This window comes from Monodon monoceros, unplaced genomic scaffold (assembly GCF_005190385.1).
Source record: "Monodon monoceros isolate NGI ecotype Baffin Bay Population unplaced genomic scaffold, NGI_Narwhal_1 Super_Scaffold_18, whole genome shotgun sequence".
NCBI lineage: Eukaryota > Metazoa > Chordata > Mammalia > Artiodactyla > Monodontidae > Monodon > Monodon monoceros.
The window spans coordinates 63,348,533-63,372,452 of NW_021703774.1; the positions used below are offsets into that span (position 1 = coordinate 63,348,533).

Here is a 23,920-nt window from a genome sequence, read left to right on the forward strand (position 1 = left end):
TCTCCTTCCCCCTCCTTCCAACTCCTGATTTTTTTTTTTTTCTTTTTCTTCTTTTTCCTGGAGTAGCAGCCGCAGAGCATGAGGTGAAAAGTCGCTGGAAGGACAAGTTGACAGATAGCATTTGGGTCGCCGGGTCACTAAAAGGCGTCGTGATCTGGGCTCAGACGGAGCGATTTCCTCGGTGATTTTAATCTTTCGTCTGTTCACACGTCATGCCACCTGGACATAATGCAGAGAAATCTGGAGGTTTAACAAACCCTTCCGCTTGTCCCAAAAGCTCCCTTGGAAAGAGAGAGAGCGAGGAAGAGAGTGAGTTAACTCTCTCCCTACCTTCCCCCACCAATAGCAGAAACCCTAGGAGTGGGACAGACCCCCCCCCCCGGGCAATTAATAAGCTCAGGGCTTTGTCTGAGCAAGGAAGGCTTCGTCTTTATGGATACTGTAAATAATATAACAAGCTGCCCCGCTTACTGCCTTAGACACATATAAGTGGCAGCTTTATCCTTTTTCGTTGACCCTCTGTCCAGGTTTTGATTTACTTTCAAATCTCTTGTCGTAGATTCTTGGAAAATATTTATTTTGGTGGTGGGGGTGAGGCGCAGTCAGTGGGAGAAAGGATATAGAGAAAGAGAGATACCCGTGAAGGGGAATATTAATATACTTCCTGTGACTGTGGCCAGACAGTCTGCTTTTCTTATTTCCCCATAAGGTTCAGAGCTGTTGCTGACCAAGGGTGTTAAAGCTGAGAATTAATGGATTTCAGCAAAGTAGATGCTGACGTTCCAGAGAAATGTTTCTGCTTAACTTGTTAGAGATGTGTCTCGGGTCGTGCTTCGTAGAACTGGGGAATGAGGAGAGAAAACGTAGCCAGGGTCCTGCCAGGAAGCTGCTCCTTCAGGTTTCTTCCCTCTGGACCAATGGTGGAAAGAGAGAGACTCCAGCTCTCACTCTGTTTTCCCACAGAATGCGCTTCATACTTCTGTGAAAGCACTTATCAAACTTGATCATGGTTATCTGCTCAAATGTCAGCACCAGACTAGAAATTCCACAGGGGCAGTGACTGTATCCTTCACATCTAAGTGCCTGAAATATAGTGTTTTAAATATTTGGTTGTTTATTCATCAAATGTGGTCTGAGCACCTACTATTGCTGAGTATAGAGCTAGCCAGAGAGGATACAGTGAGGAATAAGTTAGAGTCCCTTTCCTCAAGTTGCTTATAATCTGGTGGGGGAGACAGATATACAACAATAACATTTGCAGTAAAATATTGTAGATGTTGTCCTGGATGTACAGGCTTTGACTGGGGAAGGGAAGGGAGAATCAAGAAAGACATCACCAGTGAAATGACTGTACAATTACAAATCAGGAGCCACACAGGCCAGTTAAGACACTATCTCAACTGCCTTTGGGAGAAACACCAGGGTCTGATATAAGGGCACGATCACTGGGGCAGAAGGGAGGAGACAACATTAAAAGATAAGAGAGTGGTGATTCCACAAAATTCAGCAACCACTAAGATGAGGTGGTGGGAGGAAAAGAAGATGACCTCTAGATTTCTGGCACTAGTGATTGGATCATTAATCACATGGTTTACCAATATAGGGCAAAGAAAAGAACGGAGGTCATGATAGCCCAGTCACAAGAGGTCATAATATTGTGGCAGTGTTTACTAATCCCAATAACTAATTTAACTGTGTTTGTTTGCTCAGATTATCCCAGTTGCCTTGGCTTCCAGTAGACACAGCCTGCCTTGTTGCCATGAAACTTGGAACAACATCATTTACTTGTGCCAAAGTACAATGGAAACATCATAGGGAATTTGGAAACCTGGATTGAGTTTTGGCTCTGAAACTCTCTGAGTCCCTCACTTTTATACTGGAGATGAAAGCTACTCCCCTACCTACTTCATTAGTTGGTTGTGAGGGTTGAATGAGATTATGCATCTAAAAACTACACAAATGTAAGAAGCAAGATAGGACAGATCCACAGGCTCTTCTAACCCAAGAATTTGGAGCGGTACTTTGACCTTTTAACTAGACTTGAAGTCATTCACTGACAGAAAGCTAATGAAAATGAAAATCACACACTGCCTCGAAGTCAGCAGGCCTGACGCATGAGGATGAAAGTTCTCTGAAGAGGATATTTGCTAAGTGGCACTTGCTCAAAGGAAAGTATTCTGTCAAATCTGCCCAGCGTGGGCTCCAGATTGCTGAGCTTTCGGGATGTCTATTTATCAGAAGAAAACTCCATTCAGTTCCTCAGTCTAGTGATTCTAATTTGCACAGGTGGTAGCCCTAAATCTTGGCCAAATTCCAGTTTGGATAATTCCATTAAGCTTCTCATCATTCTAGCTTCAATTTCATCAGGAACACTGTCCTTTCCTTCATGTCTTGGAAATTGCCACTAGTAGGAGAGCATGTCTACATTTTGCATGTTCAGAGCAGATTTTCTCTGCTTCATAATGAAGACATTTTTCCTGTGAGACCAACTTCCAGGTAGCTTATTCTTAGAATCCAGACCTGAGACCTTTTCTCACCAGCCAGGTAAGTTACAGAATGATAGACTGTAATAGCTGTTTGGAAAACCTTGGTCACTGGTAAAGGATTGAAAGTAGCCAGGCAGATAATAACATAGATGTGTGAAGTGGTCAGTGGGGTCTAAAACAAGTGAGAGCGATGAGGACTGGAGAGTGCATTCCATACCTAAACTCATCTGCATTTTTAAAAAATTTTTGGTCATGCATGCAGCTTGTGGGATCTTAGTTCCCCAACCAGAGATTGAACCCGAGCCACAGCAGAGAAAGAGCCGAGTCCTAACCACTGGACCACCAGGGAATTCCCTAAACTCATCCACATTCAAAAAAGTGAGACATTGTGTACAAGCGTTCCCTTTTATCCACATCCTTGCTAACACTTGTGGTCTCTTTCTTTTTGATAATAACCATTCTAACAAGTGTGAGATGATATCAAATTTTGATTTGCATTTCCCTGATTAGTGATGTTTATTCTCTTTTCATGCACCTGTTAGCAATTTATATGTCTTTTATGGAAAAATATCTATTCAGATCTTTTTAATCAGATTTTTTTGCTGTTATTGAGTTGTATGAGTTCTCTATATATTCTGAATATTAATCTTATAGATGGTTATCGATAACCTTATCACATAGATGGTTTGCAAATATTTTTTCCAATTCCACATTGCCTTTTTATTTTGGTGATTTTTTCTTTTGCTCTGCTGGATGTTCCTCAAAAATTCAGAAATAGAACTACCATAAGAGCCAGAAATCCTATTTTGGGGTATATATCCAAAAAAAAAATGACATCAGGATCTGGAAGAGATCACTGAACTCCCATGTTCATTGCAGCATTATTCGCAATAGCCAGGATATGGAAACAACTAAAAAGTCTGTCTATGGATGAATGGATAAAGAAAATGTAGTATGTGTGTGTATATATATATGGCATATATAGAATAAAATATTATTCAGCCATGAGAAGGAAGGAAATCCTGCTATTTATGATGACATGGGTGGACCTTAAGGGCATTATGCTAAGTGAAATAAGTCAAATAAGTCAAACAGAGAAAGATAAATACTATATGATCTTACTTATACATGGAATCTAAATGAGCTGAATTCACAGAAACAAAGAGTAGAATGGTGGTTGTCAGAGGTTAGAAAGGATGGTATAAGTAGGGAAATGTTGGTCAAAGGGTACAAATTTCCAGTTATAAGTTAAATTCTGGGAATGTATTATACAGCATGGTGACTTTAGTTAGTAATACTGGTAATACTTGAAAGTTACTAAGAGAGTAAATCTTAAATATTCTTACCCACCCCCTGCAGAAAAAAGCAAGTATGTGAGGTGATGGAGGTGTTAACTAATCCTCTTGTTGCAATCATTTCGCTATATATACATGTATGGAATCATTACATTGTACAACTTAAACTTACAAAAATTACATGTCAATTACATCTCAAAAAAAGATGGAAAAAAATTTAAACATTGTGTAGCCTAAACAAAACTCATTTGTGAGCCCAGTTTGGTTTGTAGGTCACCAGTTTGTAATCCCTAATCTAACTCTTAAAACTTACTAAAGATTTAACTAAACAAAAAGTAAATAAATAACCGAGACATAGGGAGCTACAATTCATAGAGCCAATTGAAGGTGAATCTGAATTATTGCCTGGCCTTCTATCTCTCAGTCCAAGGCTATTCTTCCATTCCAGGTTGCTTTCTCTTCCAACCTTTAGGGAGTCACACTACTCTATTATGATTTCTTTGCTTTCCTAACCTTCTTTCTCAACCCTTTGGTAAGAGATATGTATTTATGTTTCAGTGGAAAGAACACTGGAATTTTGAATCAAAAGCTATGGGTCCATGAGGGCTTCCCTGGTGGCACAGTGGTTGAGAGTCCGCCTGCCGATAGTATGTGCCCCGGTCCGGGAAGATCCCACATGCTGCGGAGCGGCTGGGCCTGTGAGCCATGGCCGCTGAGCCTGCGCATCCGGAGCCTGTGCTCCGCAACGGGAGAGGCCACAGCAGTGAGGCGCCCGTGTAACTTAAGGAAAAAAAAAAAAAAAAAAAAGCTATGGGTCCAGTCTTGGTTCTACCCTATAGTAGAAGATCAATCTGGACCAGCTTCCTAATATGTGAATTGATGCATTAGTGGTACTGGAGACTGCTCATCTAACTCATTGAGTTTAAAGTTTTAATGACATTCAAATTTTTTTGAATTACTGTGCAAATACTTGTGCTGTGTGCCCATTCTAGGATACTGTTCATTTGAAGATCAGAGTCACCACCTTCACTTATTAAACTAATGACATTTTCTATTATTGAGATCCCTCCCGCCAAAAATATCATCCATTTTACAATAGGTATCCACTGGAAAAAAATCAGATTCTTATAAATCTAATTAGCGCCCATTAGAATCATGTTAGAAAAACTAACAGTATAAATAATTGTTTAGGGGGCACTGGGTTTAGACAGATGTGGGATTAAAAATTTGCTTTATCATTTTAAATCTTTGTGACATTGGATAATCACCAAGGCTTAGTTTCCCAATCTTTAAAATGGAAGAATATTAACTACTTCATCAACATAAGATTAAATGAGGTTACATGCAATGCACCTGGCCAGTAGGGAATTCGAAAATGATAGCAATCTGTATTATATATTCAAGTATCTCCATTAACACTTTTCCTTCCTTCCCCACCGAAGTTTTGTATTACCAAAACACAGGGTTACTCTAGAGATTCTAACGACTTTGTGCATAGAAAGATTTCATGAATAATTTTTCCCTAGCTGAAAGAGTCTGGAAAACTGAAAAATGTGACATAATTTGAATGGAAGTAGCCCTTGGTTGCTTAACATGGGTCTGACTGTAATAAATACATTTCCTCAAAGTTTCCCAGTAGGACTGTTCCCCAGGTGGTCCCTTAACTAAAACAACATATTAGAGAAGAATAAAGAACGTATAGTTTTTAGAAAATTATGTGCTTTTGATTTTCAAAGATATTTATGTTCCAAATGAATGACAGGTGAGAAAAGCTCCTGCCATACTCTCCTACCTTCTCCACAAAGGGAAAATTTTGAGTGACAGTTTTGTGCTCATAATTTAATGTGTAGAGAAGTCTCCAAAAGATTTCTTCTTTGAGCATGTGGAGACTTGGTTCAAGTTGATGAGTTTGATTGTAGAATGATGGGACTTGGCCAAGTGATGGTGTGAACGTTGGGATAGGACCAAGTAAGGAAGGAATCTTGGGCGGGAGAAAGAGTACAGGGGCTCTTCTTGTATTATCCCTTTGCCCCAATCCCTGAGGACTTCTAAAACTCTTCATCTTATGATGGAGGTAGCATGTTTGGACTCTTGACACTTTTGGCACACTCATCTGGGAACGAAGTCCACTTGTGTCTTTGAATTCCAAAGGAAGCTCCCTGCTCAAGAGTTGCTCCCTGGTTGAGGTTGCTAATAGGACTTACAGGATATCACAATTTCAAGCACTAGAACAACTCCTGGAAGATGAGTCCTTGGATGAAGAATCAAATAACTTTTTAACTTGAACTCTTTTTAGCTCAACTCCTATATTTGACAAAGAAAGTAAGGCCCAGAGAAGTTGAATCAATTACCTAAAGTAAGAGTTGGCCAACTATGCCTCATGGTTGACAAGACATATGGACCTCAAAGCCTAATATATTTACTCTCTGGTCCTTCACAAAAAAAGTTTGCTGACGACTGATCTAAAACCACACAACCCACTGGAAGCAAATCCAGGATTAGAATTAAGGTCTTCTGAATCTTGATCCAGTGGCCTATCTTTTGCATCACACCAGAAGAGAGAAATATTGTAAGAATGAAAAACACGATGTATATAAATACTTGGGGTCCTCCAAACAAGAGAAATGACTGAATCTGAGATATTTCTATTATTATTATTATTATTTTTTTACTGCCGTAATTGATATCAGGAGACCCTTCTAAACCTACCAACCCTAAACTGGGCTTTAACTAAGCCAAGAATTGAAGAGGAATTTTGTTATTTCACTGAGTCCTCCATGGCCTCTGTATCCCCTTATCCCAGATACCTGTCAATCTGCTCATTAGATATGCTATTCTTACATGTCCTCTTTCTGTGCCTTAAAAAATCTGTTTAAGGATCATTCAGCATCCTAATAAGGATTTCACAAAGATTGAGCAGCAAAGGTATTTAAAGAACAAATCATACCCGACAAACTTCATAGCTTTTTGCAGTGTAATTTCAAATTAGCAGATGAAAGGAAGGCAAGGGATCTTATATCTCTGCCTTTTAGTAAAACACTTGCGACAGGCTCTCTCACAAAATGTTAGTGGCAAAGCTATTTTATATCAGCCTTTGCCAATTCAAATGGGTTTGAATGCTTCCATGTAGACTGAAAAAAGATTGATGATAAGTGTCAATGCAAGGAGTTTGGGCATGGATGTGGCACCTCTGAGATTATTAAGTAATATCATAATTGACCTTGAATAGGGCACAATAAGGTCAGGATCATCAAATATGTGGGTGGTGCACAAATATATGAGAAAATCCCAAGGAAGTTCAGGCAAATAAGAAAAAGTAATTAAATAAAAGTAGATATATGTTCATGGACACAGCCAAATGGCAATCCATGGAAATAAATAAATAAACCAAAAGTTTACCACAGAATCAGCTCTTTCAAATTTCAGGGACCCAGAAATAACTGAACACCAAAAATATTGAATTGGAAGTTAGAGTTATTACTACTGAATATGAAAAATTGGATGCAGCTCCTCTCTATCCCAGTTGTGAAGCTGAAGAACTTGTGAGCAGCATGGCAGATTGGCAGTTAAACAATAAAAGAGGACTATTCATTTATGCATGTATTCATTCATTCAAAAACTATTACTGGGTGCCTGCCATGTGCTTGTCACAATTTTAAGTACTAAAGTTGTAGCAGCAAACAAAGCAGGCACAGACGCTGCCCTCATAGATCTCCCTCTCTCTCTCTCTCTGCCTCTCTCTCTCAGACACACACACAGACACACATGCTTTATCAGAAGATAGTAAGTGCCAAGAAGTAATGTAAAGCAGAATCACGCGATATATAATGATGGAAGAGTGGGGGATGAAATGTACTACTTTAGATGGAGGAATGAAGGAAAACCCCTCCATGAGGTGGCTTGAGTAGTGAAGGATGTTCCAGGCATAAGAAGCAGAAAGTGCAGAGCCCCTGAAATGAGAACACACTTGACAGTTGGGGGACAGAAAGGAGAAGTAGAGAGAATAAAAGGAAAAGTCCTGGGAACTGAGATAGGAGAGTCACACAGATGCAAAAGTAGATATTGTCGTGTAGTTTTTGGTAAGGATTTGTATTTTATTTTTAAAGAGATGAGGAGACATTTTAAGATACGAACTAACACCTTAAATGATCACTCTGGCTGCATTATGAGGTTGGACTACAAAGGGCCAGGCAGAAGAAGGAAGACCAGTTGAGAGGTTATTGCAGTATTTGAAGTGAGAGGTGATGGTGGCTTGGACTTGGGTGGATGCAAGCAGTGGAAGTGATAAAAAATCATTCGTTTGTGCATGGTTTATGGGTATATTCTGGAGGTAGATCCAATAGGATTTATCACTGCTTTGGATATGAGAAGTAAGAGAATAAAAGAAGTCACAAATGCTTCCAAGGATTTTGGCCTGAGCATCTAGATGAGTCCAATAGCCATTTTAGTCAAATGGGAAAACTTGGGAAAAGGGACATTTGAGGTGGTAGAAAATCAAGAGTTCAGTCACCACCAATCTAGTGAGTTATAGGAATACATACACCCCCTTCTTTATACCTGATATTTCTGAGCATCTTCAGTAATTCTCCATCTTATGATTCTAACAGTTCATAATGAATTAAAATTTATACCATGGTAACCAACTTTAATGAGCATCTATTAAGCTCAAGAAGAAAAACATTTAAGAACACAAAGAGAAAATGAGAAAGCCACAGAGCAGAAATAAAGTTGCCTCTACCAATAAAAAGCCAAATGTTAAATTTGTTGAGAAAAGTAGCAGAAAATGGCAAGGAGCAATTTGGGTTTGGTGGCATTACACTTGAAAACAGATCTTGGTGTGGGCAAATTTAGGGGTGGCAAAAGAAAAACAAAATGAAGATTAGGGAAGAAGATATTAAATTATGTGCTACATTTAGAAAGTAGAGTGATGTGTGAGTTAGAATCTATTGTTCTTAAAGATAGCAAAATAAAGTGTTCAATTGTAGAGCATCATGACTTGTTGGTTACCTTCAAAAGTTATATTCTTTTTTGGAGCTTCAGTTTCTCTGTTAATTATAAGGTTTGGATTAGATAACCTTTTACAACATTTCCGCCTTCAACATTTTTATAAATTCTAGATTACAGCCACTCCCACTCTCTCATCCTCACTTCATAACATGAGCCCCTCCTACATGAAGATGCAAGTTAATAAGTGAAGAGGAACTATTTCAACACATTCAGTTGGGAAGATAGTAATGGCATCAAAAAAAAAAAAAAAGAGGACCAAGAAAATGAGATTGGACCCATCTTCACTATCACAGGAGATTACAAAAACTCCCAGAGTCTTCTTATCCTAAAAGTTCAAACCTCCTATACCACTTCTCCCCAAGGTTTTTTCTTGAATTTCCTATATGAGACATCAGCCAGATGCGGCAGGATCTGATCCTTCCCAGCCTCAACCCCTCCCACCCCACAACCAACCATCAAAGACTGTGTTTCTGAACTTCACCACTACTGACATTTTGAGCCAAATAATTCTCTTTTGAGGGTGGGGGGGTGTGGTCCTGTGTATTATAGAATGAATGTTTGGCAGCATCCCTAGCTTCTACCCACTAGATTCCGGCAGCAATACCCTTCCCATCCCCTCCAGTTGTGACAACGAAAGACATCTCCAGAAATTGCCAAATGTCCCCTGGGCTATAAAATTGTCTCCAGTGGAAAACCTCTGATTTAAAACAAGCAGGTCCAATGGATTCCACTCTCTTGCTTGAATGAAATGCCACCCTGGGAATCATGCCTTCTGACCACTGCTCATCAAAGTAGTTTACAGATAGCAGTATTTTCCCATGATATAAATTCCCATCAATACAATTAAGGGAGACATGGTTTATTTGTATATTAGCATATCCAGCTGCTTGTTTGGCTTTGCTTGATATTTCCGTCCAAGTATAGGGCTTTGCCATAAATAATACCCAGTCAGCTGAAAGCTGAAAGGTATTGTAAATATCCAAGTCCTAAAATACTGTGTTGTTTTCAAGCATAATCCATACAAACCACTCTTAGCTCGGAAGGGAAAAAAAAAAAAAAACCCAACTCCTATGTCATTACTTAAATAGGCCCATTAAAAATGAGCCGTGAGTGAAACACGGCTTTATTAAACAGATGACATTACATCAGGAATGATGAATCATAAAGTTTCTTTTTGGTATTACAATGGTATACGACCTTTTAAACTTTAATCATTCACCTCATATTCTGAACTACCGTCAGGTGTGCAGGCTTCTTGTTGATTACATTAACATGAGGCAGCTGTTGGCATCAATTCTCGTCAGGCTTTTACCAGCATGGCTTAGCGACACACAGCCAGAGCTGGGACAGCCCCGGGCTTGTCTGCAAGAGGAAGTGTGGCCTCACACTGACTACCAAAGGCCAGGAATGACAGAGAAGGGACTCTTGTGTCTTACATATTGTTTTATTCCCAGAACCTGACAAAAGGTCTGGCCCATAATAGGGACTCTATCAGTGTTCATTGAACAAATCTCAATGTCCAAGATATTGGAATAATGTGTTACATTTGGACAGGGCTTCCAGTTTACAAAGAGCATGATTCATTCTTCACAGGGACCTTGTGAAGATGGCCAACGTCACACTGGTAGTAAATGGAAGAGCTAGATGACAAGTTTGTTTACTTTTCACAACCTTCCACGGTGGATATAAGACAATACTGCACTAAGAGCACAGTCTTGCTTCCATCCCAACACTTCTACTCAGTAACTGTGCACCTTTTCACAAGGCACTTAAACTCCCCAAGACCCGTGGTCCTCAAAGGTCAGTGGTGAGGACTATTTGAGATGATGCACATAAAAAGCTTGGCATGATGGATGGCACATGGTGAGCATACAATAAATGTTATTTATAATTATTAACAGCTTCAAAAACTATCCTAGGGAGAAACAGAAAACTGGCATCACAGAATCCTTAAGGGAAAAGCAGAATTTGAAATCATAGGGACTTAATGGGCTATCGCCCATAAAAATTGATTGAGGCCCCAATTAATCTGCACATACCTTTCTTTTGACTTCTCTTTCTAGAGGAGAGTTGTTAGGAAGCAGAGTAAAGGACAATTTGTCACTTGCTCTCAACAACTCCATCCTGCAAGCTGGTACCAAAAATATACTTGGACCCTTTTTGAGAAGTTCCATATCATGATGTCATTATGTCAGTGATAATCTAACTAATAGGTAAGTTTTTCTTATTGTAGTTCTCCTGTCTCTGGTCTTCTCATTAATATTTTATACGGCACAGGAAAAATATAAAGAGGTTCAAGAAGAATTTTACTAAATTTTATATGATAGATCTGAAGCAGATTAATTTAAAAAAATAGGAAATTTTGAAATAAATCCAAAATCGTTGAGTTGTGACCATGTAAGAAAACTGTCATAATTTTTCCCAAAATGTCCACAGATCTCTCTTCAGGGACAATATAAAAATTTGAGATCAATCATCATTTTGTCCTAGGATAGCATATACTATATTTCTCATGAGACTCAATCTAAAATTAAGAGTTCATATATCATTTAGTATGCTTTTGGATATAAATTCCAGAAACTCCAAGTAAAGTAACATAAATGATAAGTAACAAAAAGTCCGGAGATGTGTTGGTATTAGGGTTCATTAACTTTTGGTGGTACAATGATTATCAGAAAGAATACAGAAATAGACCCACAGACATAGAAAACAAGCTTATAGTTATCAAAGGGGAAAAGGTGGGGGAGGTAAATTAGGAGATTGGGATTAATGTATACACACTATTGTATATAAAATAAAAAATAAGGACCTACTGTACAGCACAGGGAACTATACTCAATATTTTGTAATGACCTATAAGGGAAAAGAATCTGAAAGAGAATAGATGTATATGTATGTATAACTGAATCACTTTGCTATACACCTGAAACTAACACAACATTATAAATCAGCTATCCTTCAAAAAGATGTTTTTAATTTTTAAATTAAAAAAAAAGACAGCTTCTTTTCATCTGTCATTTGCCATTGTTAGTGCGCTGCCTTGATCCTTTCTCTGTCTAGCTCCTCCCAAGGTCTCTAGAGCTACCATATGTCCTCCACATAGTTATGTCCAGAGGTAGAAAAAAAAGAGAATTATTTCCTCACAGAAGTCTCTTTTGTTAATAGCAAAGAAAACTTTCCCATAATTTCTCCCCACCCATAGATATTTTTCCCTATTACATTGGTTAGAGTTGGGTTGCATAACTACTCCCCAAACTAATTTTTGCCAGAAAGAATACACCTAAGGACAATTAAGATTCACCCCATTGAACTGGAAGGGTCCCTGTCTTTTTGTACACATGGTCAGTTAATGCCTGAACAAAACTGAAGTTCTGTGGGTAAGGAAGAAAGTGATTAGGAATGGCTGTTGCGTAGGGAAGTAACGGTCATCATCTCATTAGCCATCCGTAGGTCAGTGATTCCCAAACATGTCACCATATTAGAACCACCTTAAGCATTCTGATCACATGCTAGATCATTTATATTACACTCACTGAGGAGAATACAGGAGTCAGTATTTTTTTGAATCTCCCCAGGTGATTCTATGGTACAGAGAAGTTTGGGAGTGACTACTCTAGCTATTGGTTCAACTAGCCATGCTAGCAGAGTCTATTGAGCTATTTCATTACTAGTCCACAGGGATCCTCTGAGTCCATTCAGTTTCACTGAGCACATATACAAATGTTTTATGGTGTAGTGTTGACTTGAACATAATGTGAAATATATCATCATACCACTACAGAATCTCTACGATAGTCAATATCTGAGAGTAAACTAAGAGTTTCTATAAGGTAGCTGAATGTTTTAAAATACAAAGTGCTTTATTGTTTTGAGTTTTTAACCAGTTAATTATTTCCAAATGATGATTAAAATATGATGAGATGGCTCTGTACCTCTACTTGCATTATGGAGTTGTAGGATCATAAAGGTCATCTGACAACCACTGGGACATTAGCTTCACAAAGACAAAGATTTTTTATCTATTTTTTTCACTGCTGCATCCTCAGTGCCCAGAATAATGCCTCATGCCATTCTCCGTACTTATACCATGCCTTAGTTTTGTCAGATTATCACTCCATATTTCCTCAATTTCCTCATCTGTTGTATGGGGACATTACTACGTTATAAGCCACATACGGGGAAGGAATAACTACATTTTGAAGATGCAGCACTGAAATCCAGTTCTTCTACCAGCCAGCTGAGCAATATGGTGGGAGTCACTCTGTCTTCCTGAGCATGTGCAGTAAGAGAAATACTACTTTGTATTTCAAAGAGTCTCTATGAGACTCCAATATGGTGATGTATGTGAGAGTGCCTTGCAAAATGTACATTCCTATACAAATATGACTTATTATTTCAAAAGGCATAAAGTTAAATGTTCAATTACTGCAACACAATATTCCGAGCACTTTCCCTCTCACATGAACTTTTCTCTTTCTCCCTCTTCCTCTGTCGCTCTCAAAATGTTAATACGGGTCTCCTCTATAAATAACGATAGTGGCATACTGACATCCAGATTTAAATGCTGCAGCACAGCACCCTGTACAAGAAGGCTGACACAGAACTTCTATTTTTATATGTTTAGTGATATATCCAAGTGTCACTCAACAACAACAGGAAAGGAGCTACTGTGCCACTATCATTCTCTCAGATCTTCACTTCTCCTCTGCTTACCACTCAGACACAACCCTGACAAGTGCTGCATGGATCCACCTGTTCACCACCTGTCAATATTTGAGTTTTTTAAAAAAAAGATTCCAACATAGGACTCTTTTTATTTTTAACACCTTTATTGGAGTATAATTGCTTTACAATGATGTGTTAGTTTCTGCTTTTTAACAAAGTGATTCAGCTATACGTATACATATATCCCCATATCCCCTCCCTCTTGCACATCTCTCCTACCCTCCCTATCCCACCCCTCTAGGTGGTCACAGAGCACGAGCTGATCTCCCTGCAGCACATGACTCTTAATTTTCATTAGGATGAGTGTGGATATTGTGAATAATAAACTATGCTCAGCATTTACATGGTGAGTCCGCCAGAATTTCATTGCTGTTCTCTCTTGAAATGCTCTCAGTATAAAATGATCTCTGCAAAGGCTATTCCAGAAATTCTGAGATGGGAATCAAAATATACTCTGGCAGTTGACTGAGGGCACTGGGGAAATACAAGGAAATACCTTGGACTCTAAGATTAGAACTTCAGTCAGGACAAGGCTAATTCTCCAGACTTCAGGGAAAGGTGACCCTATAGTTTTACACCCTGACTGAGCGAACTGATGCTACAGCCCCTCTTGTTTTTTATAATCTTTCCAAAGGCTGAACTGAGGCATACCATCAAGGACAATTAGGGGTAAGGGCTTCATCTACTGAAAATCAGTGTGGCTCACCACTGTCTGAAAGCACCTGGGGGAATGCTCACCTGTAAGAAGATCAAACCCCACCTAACAGACAAGGGACATCCAAACCTAACAGTGCTTATAGGCAGGAAAAGGAGTGGACACATGCTTTAATAATTCATTGTTTGGTGGTTATTCAATACGCTATATGTGATTTACAGGTTTGCATGTCTTACAAATTTGAGTGAGGTAGCTGGTCATAGTGACTTAGAGCCAGCTATGAAGCTAGACAGTCTTGGTTCAAATTCTAGTTCTATAAATTCCTGGCTCTGTGATTTTGGATTTTCTGTTTTTGGTGTTTTTTTAAAATCTTTATTGGAGTATAATTGCTTTGCAATGTTGTGTTAGTTTCTGCTGTATAACAAAGTGAATCAATTATATGTATACATATATCCCCATATCCTTTCCCTCTTGCTGTCTCCCTCCCACCTTCCCTATCCCACCCCTCTAGGTGGTCACAAAGCACAGAGCTGATCTCTCTGTGCTATGCAGCTGCTTCCTTCTAGCTATCTATTTTACATTTGGTAGTGTTTATATGTCAATTCTACTCTTTCACTTCGTCCCAGCTTACACTTCCCCCTCCAAGTGTCCTCAAGTCCATTCTCTATGTCTGCATCTTTATTCCTGTCCTGCCCCTAGGTTCATCAGAACCATTTTTTTTTTAGATTCCATATATATGTGTCAGCATACGGTATTTTTCGCTTTCTGACTTACTTCACTCTGTATGACAGTCTCTAGGTCCATCCACCTCATTACAAATAACTCAATTACATTTCTTTTTATGGCCGAGTAATATTCCATTGTATATATGTGCCAATCTTCTTTATCCATTCATCTGTTGATGGACAATTAGGTTGCTTCCATGTCCTGGCTATGATAAATAGTGCTGCAATAAGCATTGTGGTACATTTATCTTTTTGAATTATGGTTTTCTCAGGGTATATGCCCAGTAGTGGGATTGCTGGGTCACATGGTAGTTCTGTTTTTAGTTTTTTAAGGAACCTCCATACTTCTCCATATTGGCTGTATCAATTTACATTCCCACCAACAGTGCAAGAGGGTTCCCTTTTCTCCACACCCTCTCCAGCATTTATTGTTTGTAGATTTTTTGATCATGGACATTCTGACTGGTGTGAGGTGATACCTCATTGTGGTTTTGATTTGCATTTCTCTAATGATTGGTAATGTTGAGCGTCCTTTCATGTGTTTGTTGGCAAACTGTATATCTTCTTTGGAGGAATGTCTATTTAGGTCTTCTGCCCATTTTTGGATTGGGTTGTTAGTTTTTTTGATATTGAGCTGCATGAGCTGTTGTATATTTTGGAGATTAATCCTTTGTCAGTTGCTTCATAAGCAAATATTTTCTCCCATTCTGACGGTTGTCTTTCCACCTTGTTTAAGATTTCCTTTGCTGTACAAAAGCTTTTAAGTTTCATTAGGTCCCAGTTGTTTATCTTTTTTTAATTTCCATTTCTCTAGGAGGTGGATCAAAAAGGATCTTGCTGTGATTTATGTCATAGAGTGTTCTTCCTATGTTTTCCTCTAAGAGTTTTATAGTGTCTGCCCTTACATTTAGATCTTAATCCATTTTGCATTTATTTTTGTGTATGTTGTTAGGGACTGTTCTAATGTCATTCTTTTACTAGTAGCTGTCCAGTTTTCCCAGCACCACTTATTGAAGAGTCTTTTCCCCATTGTGTATTGTTTCCTCTATTGGCAAATATAGGTGACCATATGTGCCTGGGTTTATCTCTGTCTTTCTATCCTGTCCCATTGATCTATATTTCTGTTTTTGTGCCAGTACCATACTGTCTTTATTACTGTAGCTTTGTAATATAATCTGAAGTCAGGGAGCCTAATTCCTCCAGCTCCATTTTTCTTTCTCAAGATTGCTTTGGCTATTTATGGTCTTTTGTGTTTCCATACAAATTGTAAAATTTTCTGTTATAAGTCTGTGAAAAATGCGATTGGTAACTTGATAGAGATTGCACTGAATCTGTAGATTGCTTTGGGTAGTATCGTTATTTTCACAATGTTGATTCTTCCAATCCAAGGACATGGTATATCTCTCCATCTGTTTGTAACATCTTTAATTTATTTAATCAGTGTCTTATTGTTTTCTGCATACAGGTCTTTTGTCTCCTTAGGAAGGTTTATTCCTAGGTATTCCATTCTTTTTGTTGCAATGGTCAATGGGATTGTTTCCTTAACCTCCTTAATTTCTAGTTCAGACTTTTCCTTGTATATAGGAATGCCAGAGATTTCTGTGCATTAATTTTGTATCCTGCTACTTTACCAAATTCATTGATTAGCTCTAGTAGTTTTCTGGTAGCATCTTTAAGATTCTCTATGTATAGTCATGCCATCCGCAAACGGTGACAGTTTTACTTATTCTTTTCTGATTTGGATTCCTTTTATTTCTTTTTCTTCTCTGATTGCTGTGGCTAAAACTTCCAAAACTATGTGGAATAATAGTGGTGGGAGTGGGCAACCTTGTTTGTTCCTGATCTTAGAGGAAATGGTTTCAGTTTTTCACCATTGAGAATGTGTTGACTGTGGGTTTGTCATATATGGCCTTTATTATGTTGAGGTAGGTTCCCTCTAAGCCCATTTTCTGGAGAGTTTTTATCATAAATGGGTGCTGAATTTTGTCGAAATCTTTTATCCTTCAGTTTGTTAATATGGTGTATCACATTGACTGATTTGTATATATTGAAGAATCCTTGCATTCCTGGGATAAAACCCACTTGATCATGGTGTTTGATCCTTTTAATGTGCTGTTGGATTCTGTTTACTATTATTTTGTTGAGGATTTTTGCATCTGTGTTCATCAGTGATATTGGCCTGTAGTTTTCTCTCTTTTTTTTTTTTTTTTTTTTTGACATCTTTGTCTGGTTTTGGTATCACGGTGATGTTGGCCTTGTAGAATGAGTTTGGGAGTGTTCCTTCCTCTGCAGATTTTTGCAAGGGTTTAAGAAGGATCAGTGTTAGCTCTTCTTTAAATGTTTGATAGAATTCACCTGTGAAGCATCTGGTCCTGGACTTTTGTTTGTTGGAAGATTTTTAATCACAATTTCAATTTCATTACTTATGATTGGTCTGTTCATATTTTCTATTTCTTCCTGGTTCAGTCTTGGAAGGTGGTACTTTTCTAAGAATTTGTCCATTTCTTCCAGGTTGTGCATTTTATTGGTATATAGTTTCTTATAGTAGTCTCTCATGATCCTTTGTATTTCTGCAGTGTCAGTTGTTACTTCTTTTTCTTTTCTAATTATACTGATTTGAATCTTCTCCATTTTTTTCTTGATGAGTCTGGTAATGGTTTATCAATCTTGTTTATCTTTCCATAGACCAGCCTTTAGTTTTATTGATCTTTGGTATTGTTTCCTTCATTTCTTCTTCATTTATTTCTGATCTGATCTTTATGATTTCTTTCCTTCTGCTAACTTTTGAGTTTTCTTGTTCTTCTTTCTCTAACTGCTTTAGGTCTAAGCTTAGGTTGTTTATTTGAGACTTTTCTTGTTTCTTGAGGTAGGATTGTATTGCTATAAACTTCCCTCTTAGAACTGCATTAGCTGCATCCCATAGGTTTTGAGTCATCGTGTTTTCATTGCAATTTGTTTCCAGGTATTTTGATTTCTTCAGTGATCTCCTGTTTTTTTAGCAGCGTATTGTTTAGCCTCCATGTGTTTGTATTTTTTACAGATTTTTTCCTGTAATTGATATCTAGTCTCATAGCTTTGTGGTGAGAAAAGATACTTAATATGATTTCAACTTTCTTAAGTTTATCAAGGTTTGAATTGTGACCCAAGATATAATCTATCCTGGAGAATGTTCCGTGAGCACTTGAGAAGAAAGTGTATTCTGTTGTTTTTGGATGGAATGTCCTATAAATATAAATTAAGCTTATCTGGTCTAATGTGTCTTTTAAAGCTTGTGTATCCTTATTTATTTTTGTTTTTAATGATCTGTCCATTGGTGAATGTGGGGTGTTAAAGTCCCCTACTATTATTGTGTTACTGTTGATTTCCCCTTTTATGGCTGTTAGCATTTGACTTATGTGTTGAGGTGCTCCTATGTTGGGTGCATAAATATTTACAATTGTTATATCTTCTTATTGAATTGATCCCTTGATCATTATTTAGTGTCCCTTTTTGTCTCTTGTAATAGTCTTTATTTTAAAGTCCATTTTGTCTGATATGAGTATTGCTGCTCCAGCTTTCTTTTGATTTCCATTTGCATGGAATATCTTTTTCCAACCCCTCACTTTCAGTCTGTATATGTCCCTAGGTCTGAAGTGGGTCTCTTGTAGACAGTGTATATACGTGTCTTGTTTTTGTATCCATTCAGCCAGTCTGTGTCTTTTGGTTGGAGCATTTATTCCATTTACATTTAAGGTAATTATCAATATGTATGTTCCTATTACCATTTTCTTAATTGTTTTAGGTTTGTTATTGTAGGTCTTTTCCTTCTCTTGTGTTTCCTGCCTATAGAAGTTCCTGTAGCATTTGTTGTAAAGCTGATTTGGTAGTGCTGAATTCTCTTAACTCTTGCTTGTCTGTAAAGGTTTTAATTTCTATGTCGAATCTGAATGAGATCCTTGCTGGGTAGAGTACTCTTGGTTAGAGGTTTTTCTCTTCCATCTCTTTAAATATGCCCTGCCACTCCCTTCTGGCCTGCAGAGTTTCTGCTGAATGATCAGATGTTAACCTTATGGGGTTTCCTTTGTATGTTATTTGTTGCTTTTTCCTTGCTGCTTTTAATATTTTTTATTTGAATTTAAATTTTGATAGTTTGATTAATATGTGTCTTTGTGTGTTTCTCCTTAGATTTATCTTTTATGGGACTGCCTGCTTCCTGGACTTGATTGACAATTTCCTTTCCCATGTTAGGGAAGTTTTCAACTATAATCTCTTCAAATATTTTCTCAGACACTTTCTTTTTGTCTTCTTCTTCTAAGGCCCTTATAATTTGATTGTTGGTACATTTAACCTTGTCCCAGAGGTCTCTGAGACTGTCCTCAATTATTTTCATTCATTTTTCTTTATTCTGTTCTGCAGCAGTTATTTCCACTATTTTATCTTCCAGGTCACTTATCCATTTTTCTGCCTCAGTTATTGTGCTATTCATTCCTTCTAGAGTATTTTTAATTTCATTTATTGTGTTGTTCATCATTGTTTGTAGTTCTTCTAGGTGCCTGTTTAACTTTTTTTGTATTTTCTCCATTTTATTTCTGAGATTTTGGAACATCTTTACTACCATTACTCTGAATTTTTTTCAAGTTGACTGCCTATTTCCTCTTCATTTGTTTGTTCTCGTGGGTTTTTACCTGCTCCTTCATCTGCTCCATATTTCTCTGTTTTCTCATTTTGTTTAACTTACTATGTTTGGGGTCTCCTTTTCATAGGCTGCAGGTTTGTAGTTCCCATTATTTTTGGTGTCTGCCCCCAGTGGGTGAGTTTGGTTCAGTGGCTTGTGTTGGCTTTCTATTGTAGGGGTCTGGTGCCTGTGTTCGGTGGGTGGGGCTGTATCTTGTCCTTCTGGTCGGCAGGGCCACATCTGGTGGTGTGTTTTGGAGTATCTGTGAACGTAGTATGACTTTAGGCAGCCCCTCTGCTAATGGGTGGTGTTGTGTTCCTGTCTTGCTAGTTGTTTGGCATGGGGTTTGCAGCACTGGAGCTTGCGGGCCATTGAGTAGAGCTGCGTCTTATTGTTGAGATGAAGATCTCTGGGAAAGCTCACACTGATTGATGTTACATGGGGCTGGGAGGTTTCTGGTGGTCCAATGCCCTTGACTCGGCCCTCCCACCTTGGCGGCTCAGGCCGAACACCCAGCCGGAGCACCAAGACCCTGCCAGGCACATGCCTCAGAAGAAAATTAAGAAAGAAAACAGAAAAAAGAAACCCAAAAAACAAATACACAGACAGATAGAACCCTAGGACAAATGGTAAAAGCAAATCTATACAGACAAAATCACACAAAGAAACATATACATACACACTCACAAAAAGAGAAAAAGGAAAAAAATATATATACATATTAAAATAAAGAAGGAAGAGAGCAACCAAACCAGTAAACAAATCCACTAATAAGCTCTAAATACTAAACTAAGGTAAATATAAAACCAGAAACAAATTAGATGCAGAAAGCAAACCCCAAGTCTACAGTTGCTCCCAACGTTCCCTGCCTCAGTTTTGGGAACATTCATTGTCTATTAAGGTATTCTTCAGAAGCAGCATTTATCAAGCTGATTGTGGGGATTTAATCCACTGCTCCTGAAGCTGCACAGAGAAATTTCCCTTTCTCTTCTTTGTTTGCACATCTCCTGGGGTTCAGATTTGGCTTTGACCCCACCTCTACGAGTAGACCACCCTCAGAAGTCTGTTCCCCACCTAGACAGGAGCGGGTTAAAGCAGCAGCTGACTAGGACTCTCTTGCTCACTCCGGCGGGGGAGGGAAGGGTATTGTAGTCATAATTGGAATGCGGGGCGAGCCTGAGGCAGCAGAGACTGGCTGTTGTTGCAACAGCCTGAGGTGTGCCGTGTGTTCTCCCAGGGAAGTTGTCTCTGAATCAGAGGACCCTGGCAGTGGTGTGCTGCACAGGCTCCCCAGAGGGTGACCTGCGTTTGCCCACAGGATTCTTGGTGGCAGCTGCCACAGGGTTAGCAGTTTATGCCCATCTCTGGGGTCTGAGCTGATAGCCGCGGCTCATGCCTATCCATGGAGCTCACTTAGGCGGTGCTCTGCCTTCTGTGGGCACACTGGGAAGAAATTCCCTCTCCTCGAGCACCCTGAAACAAAGGTCTCTCATCTCTCCGGCAGGTCCAGACTTTTTCCTGGACTCCGTCCCATCTAACTGTGGCACACTAGCCCCCTTCAGGCTGTTTTCATGCAGCCAACCCCAGTCCTCTCCCTGGGATCTGACCTCCAAAACTCGAGCCTCAGCTCCCAGCCCCCACTTGCCCTGGTGGGTGAGTAGATAAGCCTCTCAGGCTGGTGAGTGCTGGTCAGCACTGATCCTCTGTGTGGGAATCTCTCTGCTTTGCCGTCTGCACCCCTGTTGCTGCGCTCTCCTCCGTGGCTCCGAAGCTTCCCCCCTGCCCAGCCCCCATCTCTGCCAGTGAAGGGTCTTTCTAGTGTGTGGAAACTTTTCCTCCTTCACAGCTCCCTCCCAGAGGTGCAGATTCCATCCCTATTATTTTGTCTCTGTTTATTCTTTTTTCTTTTGCCTTACCCAGGTAGGTGGGGATGTTCTTGAATTTTGGGAAGTCTAAGGTCTTCTGCCAGCTTTCAGTGGGTGTTCTGTAGGAGTTGTTCCACACGTAGATGTATTTTTGATAATTTATGGAGAGGAAGGTGATCTCTACATCTTACTCCTGTGCCATCTTGAAGGTCTCCTCTGCCTCTGTGATTCTGAATATTTATTTTATTTTTCCAAACCTGTTTCCTTACCTGTAAAATAGATTTGGCAATGCCTAACTTAGAATATTGTTATGAGGCTGTGAAAGTACATTCACATGATACCTACACAGGGGTTGGTTTATCATAAGTTATGGCTAATACTTACTAAGCCCTAATGCATACTAAACATGGTTTAAGCACTTCCTAAGGTACCTCTAATTGTATTAGTAGTTTAAATGGCTTCTTTCTTTCTGAAACTTTACTTCCATAATTGGATTTTACCCAAGATAATAATATCAAGCCTAAGACTGTTTTCTATTTGTTGTTCCAGGACATAATAATTCTTAAAGAAAAGGCATTGACTTATAGCATGAAGGGTCTAATCAGAAAGCAGCCAACATTGAAAACCTAGTGCAAGAATTTTGACTAGAGTGGACTATACAGACTACAAATGGAAAGATCTGACTGAGGGTGGGGCAGAGTTTGCACTCAGAGAGGCAGGCAGAGTCCTGAGTAGCAAAACCTACTTCTCTGCCTCCTGGGAATCACCATGTCTTGATTGACAAAGGACTTGGGCTTGGTGATTGAGACTTGTGGACAAGCGGCTCAAGGGAGTGCTCTAGCTCTGTATTTAAAATCATCCTCCTGTCATGGGGTAAAAGCACTAATCTTGCCCTGACTCTAGCACTGTGCTGGAGGTGGTTGACACAGGACTAGGAGGGGCTGTGACACTGACAGCAGTACCAGCAATAACATTAGCAATGCAGTAACTTTGACCTGAAGGGAAGGCACCCAACATGTTTCTTCTTTTCATCCCAAGAGGACTTAGAAGGTCTTCTCATTCTATGTTCAGTCAACCAGAAACCAAAAAAGCAGATAACAAAGACTGTAAATGTATCTACCAGGATGGAAAAATCCTTCCTTTTTCCAAATTCAGATTTGGCTACATAAAGCAAAAGGAAGACAGTATATATTTTTGGAACCTTGTATAATCCAGGTACTAGGCGATTTAAATCTTTTAATTTAACCTTTATATTTTGATAATAATATTGTCTTAATTTTATAATGGGGATATTGAGTTTTAAGATTATTAAGAAACTTGACTAAAACCACATTACTAGGTTCAGACCTAGATTCAAAATGACATCTGCCTGGCTTTAAAACTCTTTATATGAAACAACTCTCACTATAATTAGTGTGAAGAATAGCATTCTGTTATTTAAGAATTTCTAATTTGTCTCTACTGTCAGTTGGGTCATGTTTAACCTTCTTAGCTTTATATGCAAGTTTTGCTACCAAACCTATAAAATCTTATTTACAATTAACAAGAAACGAGTCCTTATTAAAATAATTACATTACTACAAGCAACTCTATGCCAATAAAATGGACAATCTGGAAGAAATGGACAAATTCTTAGAAATGCACAACCTGCCAAGACTGAATCAGGAAGAAATAGAAAATATGAACAGACCAATCACAAGCACTGAAATTGAAACTGTGATTAAAAATCTTTCAACAAACAAAAGCCCAGGACCAGATGGCTTCACAGGTGAATTCTATCAAACGTTTAGAGAAGAGCTCACACCTATCCTTCTCAAACTCTTCCAAAATATAGCAGAGGGAGGAACACTCCCAAATTCCTTCTACGAGGCCACCATCACCTTGATACCAAAAGCAGACAAGGATGTCACAAAGAAAGAAAACTACAGGCCAATATCACTGATGAACATAGATGCAAAAATCCTCAACAAAATACTAGCAAACAGAATCCAACAGCACATTAAAAGGATCATACACCATTATCAAGTGGGGTTTATTCCAGGAATGCAAGGATTCTTCAATATACGCAAATCTATCAATGTGATAAACCATATTAACAAATTGAAGGAGAAAAACCATATGATCATCTCAATAGATGCAGGGAAAGCTTTCGACAAAATTCAACACCCATTTATGATAAAAACCCTGCAGAAAGTAGGCATAGAGGGAACTTTCCTCAACATAATAAAGGCCATATATGACAAGCCCACAGCAAACATCATCCTCAATGGTGAAAAACGGAAAGCATTTCCACTAAGATCAGGAACAAGACAAGGTTGCCCACTCTCACCACTCTTATTCAACATAGTTTTGGAAGTTTCAGCCACAGCAATCAGAGAAGAAAAGGAAATAAAAGGAATCCAAATCGGAAAAGAAGAAGTAAAGCTGTCACTGTTTGCAGATGACATGATACTATACATAGAGAATCCTAAAGATGCTACCAGAAAACTACTAGAGCTAATCAATGAA

The 23,920-nt window shown here is 38.8% G+C and overlaps 1 long non-coding RNA gene across 2 annotated transcripts in view; it reads left to right on the plus strand.

The window, feature by feature from the left end:
• Window positions 1–2,419: 2,419 nt before the first annotated feature.
• Window positions 2,420–23,920, plus strand: part of LOC114898216 — a 33,524-nt gene continuing 12,023 nt past the window's right edge. The window contains exons 1-2 of one of the 2 annotated variants that reach the window (XR_003794302.1): window positions 2,420–2,544; window positions 10,852–11,001. This is a non-coding gene — a long non-coding RNA (uncharacterized LOC114898216). The remainder of the gene's footprint in view (window positions 2,545–10,851; window positions 11,002–23,920) is intronic. The other variant, XR_003794303.1, reaches the window with a different exon arrangement.